The sequence below is a fragment of the Alligator sinensis genome, unplaced genomic scaffold (assembly GCF_000455745.1).
Source record: "Alligator sinensis unplaced genomic scaffold, ASM45574v1 scaffold173_3, whole genome shotgun sequence".
Taxonomy (NCBI): Eukaryota; Metazoa; Chordata; order Crocodylia; family Alligatoridae; genus Alligator; species Alligator sinensis.
Window position 1 is genome coordinate 285,303 of NW_005842076.1, and position 8,037 is coordinate 293,339.

An 8,037-nucleotide genomic window follows, 5' to 3' on the forward strand; every position below is an offset into this window, starting at 1 on the left:
CTCCCTTCTAGCATGCCCACTTCTCCCCACATCTTAGTGTCGTCTGCGAAATTGAACAGGGTGCTTTTTACCCCCTCGTCCAAGTTGCTGATGAAGATGTTGAACAGGGCAGGCCCGAGAACTGAGCCCTGGGGACCCCACTGCCCACATCCCTCCAGGTCAAATAAGACCTGCCCACCACCACTCTCTGGGTGCAGCCCTCCAGCCAGTTAGTGACCCATTTGACTGCACTGTGAGCTTGGGCACTGCCTCAGGCCTTGTCGCCTGGCCTAGACCCTGCCTCAGTACTGTCAGTGAGCCTGGGCTCCCCCTGTCATGATCAAAGTATCCATCAGGGATGTGGGGGCTGGGATTATCAGGCACCCCTACCTGCCTTTCACTGGGGAAGTAATAGGCCTGGCATTTTTGGGGGACTGTCCCACCATGAACAGTCCCACCAGGCCAGCCTTCCCTGGCAGGGTGCAGTTTCCAGTCATGCCCAGGACCAGGAGCCTCCTGCCATCCCCAGTAGCTCTTCTCTTACCTCCAAGTTGTACTGAGCAGCAGCTCAGCTGGTGGTGTTTCTCTGGCTTCTGGCAGCAGACTTATATGTAACAGCTGAGCCCTGCTCCCTAATCAGGCATCATTGCCTAATTGGGATAACAGCCAGCTGCAGGCTGCCTGGTTGCTGGCCACGCCTCTGGGAGTAACAGAGCACCCTGTGCTCTGTTACAGGTGCCCAGAATTTTCACACTTGAAAACTAGAAGTTAGTGTGCGACATATAGAAGTCTGACTGCGTACACACATTCAAATAACTGGGGAGAATTCTTCCAGGTTTGTTCTTCTTGTAGAGAAACTTAGCTAGAGCTGCATGTACAGACATTCGAACACTGAGACCCTGAAGAGTGGAGAGCTTGCACTGTGTATCTGGGGAGCTCCTGTGCACACATCTCAGTGTGATTCCTTTGTCTGCCTGGCAACAGATGGCACCAGTGTATAGGGCAGCACTGACTGCCCCAGGCTGCCCACGGTCAGACTGTGTTTCCCTGCAGCACAGTGTGGGGATTGTAAAGTGGGAGTATGCTGTTGCAGCAGCCTAGTGAGTGATACAGCCTCTCCCTGGGAGGGAGAGGGAGAAGATGGAGGACCATGTTGTCTTCTGAGAGAAACCATGGCATATACAGACATTCACTCTGGTTAACCCTGGTTATTCCCAGTTTTAATTTTTTTTCACTGTAGTGGCCAATTCTACCCTGGGAGAAAAAGCCAGAACATCTGTACATTTGCCTGGAAGCAATAAACTCAGGCACGAACTGCGCCAGAGTTTATTTAGTTGAATTAATTGCAGGTGTAGATGCGCCCACTGATATCTTAGAACCACAAGATCTTAAATGAACTGATATCAATGTGTTAATTAGCAAAACCCAGGGGAAGAGAGGGGTACAGACCACTGTACAAATGGGAGAATAGAATATGTCACCCCTTAAGCAACTATCTGTAATGTGCAGAAACAAAAAATATATTGCAAGGAAATTCACTTTGGGAGACACATTTTGGAGCTCTCGTGCAGTGAGTAGTGAAGAATCATTACAGAATATTTTTTTTAACGGTAAATGTGTTGTATTCAACCTGAAGTTACTCTGTTTTGTACCTCATGTTAATAAATTAAACAACGGATGGGAAGTCAGCAATTATCTAGGGTTCAGTAATCACGATTATTAATTATGTTCAAATCTGCAATTAAGAAAGAGAACAACTTCAGCTAAAAATGTGTTCTGGTTTTGTGGCAAAAGGCAAATAGAAAATAGAAGCAATGCAAGAAACGGATCTTTACAAATCAGAAGTACTCAAGTATAGAAAATTGGTGACGGAGGCTGAAGACATGACGGAAAAATCTGGCTGGCAGGGTACAGGAAGGAAGGAATTATAGGAAGGAATGTAAGTACATTAGGAATTAAAATAATCCTAGCAATACTAGAAACCTGTTATTAGATGAAAATGGTAAAATTGTCAAATAAAGATGCAGAAAAGCCTGAATTATTCAATAAATATTTCTGTTTTGTATTTGGAAAGAAGAAGGGCGCTAATTCATGGTGACCTTCTAGTTCATTGGTTACCAAGTAGGCTGTCTAGGGGTCGTTAAACTAGCAGGGTTGGATAACTTGCTCCCAGGAGTCCTAAAAGAACTAGCTGATGAGCCAGCAAATGCAACTGTTATCATAAGAAGAATCATTCTGTTGACACTGCTGTTATAAACCTTTGTAGCTAATGTTATTATTGGAATACCAAGCGTTATGCCCTGGTAATAAATTATACATGGCATGAAAATGCTAATAATTTATTATTTTAGTTTTTTCAATTTGTATCAACATAAAACATGTCTTTCAGCTATTCTGGATCCTTTTGAATTTTTTAAAAATAATGTAACTAGAATTGGCTGCATAGTAGTAGGAAAACTTGAAAACAATTTATATTTCTCTCCACTGTTGCAGGTTTTGTATATTTCCTTTTCCCTCAATTACAAGAATGGTGTTTTAGATTTTTTTTCCAGAGAATTTGGACTTTTTTATTTTTGCTTACTTCTTTTCAATTCTTCTGTCCATTTTTTACACTAGCTCCTTGTCCTTTTAAAAAAAAATGTCTTTTTCCCCTCCTGCTCCCCACCCCCCTTTTTTTCTTTGCTTTCCTAGTGGATGGATGCTATTCAAAATACTGGAGTACTTTTCTTGGGATTTTCATGGTAAAACTGCCAAGTGGGGACAGAAAATGCTGATGGACTGAATTAGGACTATCAAAAAGCAGGGTGTATTTTAGTCCGTATCGACCAGATTTCTGAGGATCTCATTCCAAAGCACCCGTCTCAACATCTTTGCTATCAGACATGAAAGGTTGTTTTTGTTTTGTTTTTGTGAAGTGAACTATTCTGAAGTTTTGTTTAGTGTTGCAAACTGTAAATAATAGAAACACTGAAATGTGTAGGGGTTGGAATTCAAGAGGTCAGCTTGTCAACATCCAAAAGCACTTTAGTTGTTCATCTGAAAGCTTGACAGACTTAACATGCTTAGCAAGCTAGTCCAGTAGCTGGCCTCCCCTTATTCCCTTGAGAACAGTATTCTTGCCACTGCCATTCCTTTTGTTCATTTTCAGCTTTTCTTTCCTCTATGATGCATGTCCTACTGTCAGTTTTGTTATGCGGGTGTAGAAATTAAGCATATGTTTTCATAAAGTGGCATCAGTGCCCTTCTTTTATGTCCCACAGTGTTTTGTAGGATAAAACAAAGTTAGATTTCAAACTAGAATAGCTTTTTAAATCACTCTCTTTGGGATACAGACCTAAAACAAAACACAAATTCTCTCTGAAAGAGAGAAGTGCATAAGATGTAAGAACAGCCTGTTTTGCTCTAGTTTAGAACTTCTTCTTTCAGTTCTGGATAGGACCGGCTAACAAACTGGATCACAAACCTCACAGTGATTAATAATTCTTAAAATGGGCACATTTTTGATCCTCATAGATTTGATTCCAGTTTGTGCAAGAGGCTTGGATTGACTCTTAGGTTGTCCCAGCTGGGGTTGCTAGTCTCTAAATAGGATTGGATGCTGGGTTTTCAGTACTTATTCCTGGCTAACTGTTAAATGCTAGGACTGTCCAACTGGCAGCCTGTGGGCCACATGCAGCCTGCAAGGGGTTAACGTGTGGGCCCTGGGCACCTACTTGGCTACTGCTCCACCCTGTTGCTCTGTCTGCTTCTGCACCCCAGGTCTCTAGGCTCCCCTCTCTTCTTTAGCTTTTGCTTCCCGCTTCTGTCCTAAGGAATAGGGTGGTGTAGCCTATAGTGCCAAAGGACGCAGCAGCCTGAGAGCTGAGGTGGAGGCTGCCCATGTGTGTACAGTGCAGTGGTGTGTGTGTGTGTGTGTGGGGTGGGGGGCGCTGCCCATGCAGTGTAGCAGGGAAGAGGGTGCAGCCTGAGGCCTGTGACTCTCAGTAGCACATCCTTTGGGGAGTGTGGCTGTCATGGCACGTGGTCCCTGGTTACTTAGAAGTTGGGCAGCCCTGCCCTTAACCATCAGTAAGTTTGAGAACTGTAGAACTGGACCAAAAAGTATTCTGTAGTTCTATTGTCTTGGGTCCATCCCCTTTGGTTTATAGTGTTATACACTCAAATCAGAATACAAAGAATGAGGTGTCTGCCCATTCCGAATTTTTTAGTGCAGTGTATCTTTGTAAACCTTTCAGTCAACGTTTTGCTGCAGTTTTGCATTTTCTTGTCCCTTGTCAGGATATCGGTCCAGCTGTCATTGTGCAGCTTTGAGTTCTAAATAGGGTTAGTTGAGCTGTGTCACTTGGTAGTTCTTTTCATTTTTCTGATTGGCTAAACCTTCTCTATCTAGTGAGGATGGTAAGGGAAAACCACATGTGATTCAGTTTCTGAGTGAGAGAGGTGGTTAACCATGTTAGGGGCTTGTTATACTTTACACAGTGAGCCAACCAAATATTGATCGGTGCTAGTCATGAACAACACATGCCCCCAGAGGCAGGGGGGGGTGGGGGTGGCATGACAACTGCCCACAGACAGCAGCGGTGGTGGTGGCGGGGGCCTGGTGGCAGCGAGCAGGGAACTCCTGCAGATAGCTGTGGCAGTGTTGGCAATGGGAGGGGGGGAGGTGGCAAGCACCAACCAGCGGTCAGCAACCACCTGCAGATGCCACCGGGAGTGGCGGCGGTGGCCAGCAGCAATCAGTGACTGCCCGCAGATGCCACCAGCGGTGTCAGTGGCAAGGGGTGGGGGTGGTGGGCAGCAACTGCCTGCAGGTGCTGCCAGCAGTGTCGGCTGCAGACAATTGCAGGGGGTGACACATGTACCCACATGCACCCCCTATGCATCACCAATGGTGTTAGTGCTAGCTCAAGTTTGCAGCAGTCACACTTCAGGCCAGCAGGGGCCTGCCAGACTGAAAGGTAAGAATTGCCTCCCCTCTCATTCCGGGCTTACCTCCTGCCTCCTGTCCCCAGGGGCATCCCTCATTGCCCCGTCCCCGGGGCTCCCCCCAACTCTCCCTCCTATTTATTTGTGGCTGTCTGTGCTATCTGTCCTTGGGGAGCAGGCATGGAAGAGTTAACCTACCTGCCCAGCTGTTGCTGCCACTGCCAGGCTGCTGCTCTTCTCTGGTCTGAGCTGCCTAGAGAGCAGCAGTGGCAGTGGGAACAGCCACACAAGCAGGTTAACCCTTTCCTGCCTACTCCACTGGTACAGACAGCATGGGCAGCCACAAGTAAACAGGGTGGGGGCAGTAAGCAGGGATCTGGGGTGCTGGGGAAGGTGGGGGTGGGAGTGGTGGGCCCAACTGGAGCCAGCAAGGGAAGGGAAGCAGGCAGGGTGTTTATGCTAAGGTGAAGCCTAGAGCGGCTAAACTTTAGTGTAACACGAGCTGGGTAGCACAGGTGAGAGAGTCCTGCCAAGGAGTGGCATAACTTTGAGCTGCCTAACGAGTGCTTAAAACTAGTTTAGGTGTTAATGTGCAGACAATCCAGGGGTTAAGGCTCCAGGAACTGCCCAAAATTACCATGTAACAAGGCCTTTAGTCTGAAGTCAAGCAGAAAGCTGGGCAGATGTCCACTTAAAAGACTAATTTGTTACTTTCTGGTTAGTCTCTGAGGGCATCTATACATATACTTTTTCATGCTATGATGCACTGGAGATTTGATTAATTGAGTCTGAGCTGCATGTGAGCTGACACGCACCGCGCTGTGTCACTTGCAGTTGTAAAAGTGGCAAAAGGCATGTCAGCACAGAGAAAATGGTGGTGGTACACTTTTGAACTAAAACATCTTTGCTATTTTAATTCAAAAGCGGACCACCGCCATTTTCTCCGTGCTGACATGCATTTCACCACTTAATATAACTGTACGCATTGCAGTACCGGGCACTTTTCAAAGCGCCTGGCACTGTGGTGCATGCATCTGAAAAGATGCCCTGAGGTGCCACCAACTCCTGCCTTCTGCCTGGTTTCTGAATTAAGAAGATTTGCTACCTCATGCAGTCAAAACAAACACTCCCTCCTCCTTCCCCCAAAGAAAAAACCAACCCTGTGTAGGTGCCTGCACTGTTTTCTATAGTTAAGCTTCTAATTAGTCTCAACATTTATTATAAACGTAACCATTTTACAATGGGAACATACCCTTGAGAATTTTATGGATTGCAAACTAAACAAGGGAAGCATACTCCTGAGAATCTGTTCTACTGTAACCTTGCAGCAATGGCCAAAATTCAGTCATGATGTTAATTGGTGTTTCAGTCCACCAAAGCTTACTGGCTAGAGGAACTGCCCTCTGGTGCCTATGTTTATGGAGATCTGCACTCCTCTAGGCTACTTGTGTGGTTTAATCCCTTCCCTTAACCAGCTTGGAAACTCATTTCTTTTTCCAGACTTTACTTAAGAGTCCATAGACCCTTCGTATTTATCATTAATATAAATAAGAAATGGAACCCCAGGAGAAAGATCAAACTTTGGTTCTTTTAAGGCATCATTTATTTTTCCCGTAATGAAAAGAAGCTGTAGGATGGATAATTTAAAAAAAGAACCCAAAGAAAACCAACAAAAAAACCCTTGGTTTTGATTTTAATTAATTTAAAAAATAAACCTCTTTCAAATTAAATTTGAAATGTATAGTAAAATTTAAAATTATTGTACCCTTTTAAAATAATCTAAATTAATTGAAATATTCAAGCAGTGCATACTTACTACCAAAGTTTTAAAGAAAGTCACCCTAGGAAATTAGTGGAAAACCACTGGAAACAGAGTTTGTTAAAATGCTGCGCTAGATTTTGACAGCCATATCCTCTCCTGCATTTAGACATGAGGCACTGATTAGGAGTTGAAAATGCAGGAAAGCCTACTTTTCTCTTCCAATCTGAGCATAAAAAAGGTGTGAAAAAATGAGATCTACTAGTTTTAAATCAGTAACATAGTTGTGGGGGGAGGAAATCACTATATCAGCAATTCCAGGCACCACTTTGAGGGGGGCACAAAAATAGCCGCTGAGACAGCCAGCACTGCCCTGGGCAGCACTGTTGCCCATGGCATGGGGCTATCCTGTTATCCTTCTGTTCCAGACACTTGGGTGTCTATACACTGCTTCAACACATTCTGATTAGAACATGTCAGAGGAGACTTGATTAATCCTAATTAGAATGCTCCAGCATGCTGCAGAGTCTCGTATTCAATGTCCTGTGTTTCAAAATGGCGGCAGGGGTGCTTTAACGAGAGCTCATAGTTTCATAGTTGGTAGGGTCAGAAGGGACCTGAGCAGAGTATCAAGTCTGACCCCCTGCTACAGCAGGAAAAAGTACTGGGATCAAACGACCCCGGCGAGGTGTTCATCAAGCCTCCTCTTAAAGACCCCCAGGGTAGGAGCCAGCACCACTTCGCTTGGAAGTTGGTTCCAGATTCTAGCCGCCCTGACAGTGAAGTAGCACCTACTGATGTCGAGTTTGAATCTACCCTCTGCGAGCTTGTGACCATTATTTTTAGTCACTCCTGGTAGTGCTCGGGGGAACAGGGACTCCCCCAATATCTGCTGGTTCCCTCTGACTAGTTTGTAAATGGCCACTAGATCCCCCTTCAGCCTTCTCTTGTGGAGGCTGAACATGTTCAGGTCCCTTAACCTCTCCTCGTAGGGCTTGGCCTGCTGACCCCGATCATGTGAGTGGCCCTCCTCTAGACCCTCTCAATGCTGTCCACATCCCTCCTGAAGTGCAGTGCCCAGAACTGGATGCAGTACTCCAACTGTGGCCTTACCAGTGCCACATAGAGGGGGAGGATCATCTCCTTGGACCTGCTTGAGATGCATCTGTGGATGCATGACAAGGTGAAGTTAGCCTTCCTGACCGTGTCCCCACTCTGTTGGCCTATGTTCATTTTGGCATCAATAATGATTCCAAGATCCTTTTCTGCCTCTGCACTGATGAGAAGGGAGTTCCCCAGCCTGTAGGTATGCTGCTGGTTCTTCCTCCCCAGGTGTAGCACCTTGCACTTGTCAGTGTTGAAACCCATCCTGT

General features: G+C 45.6%; 1 long non-coding RNA gene across 2 annotated transcripts in view; it reads left to right on the forward strand.

The window, feature by feature from the left end:
• Positions 1 to 697: 697 nt before the first annotated feature.
• The window catches only part of LOC102388190, an 11,514-nt gene continuing 4,174 nt past the window's right edge, over positions 698 to 8,037 (forward strand). Inside the window, exons 1-2 of one of the 2 annotated variants that reach the window (XR_323833.1) lie at positions 698 to 814; positions 1,774 to 1,918. This is a non-coding gene — a long non-coding RNA (uncharacterized LOC102388190). Of the gene's footprint in view, positions 815 to 1,446; positions 1,550 to 1,773; positions 1,919 to 8,037 lie in introns of those variants that run through there. The other variant, XR_323834.1, reaches the window with a different exon arrangement.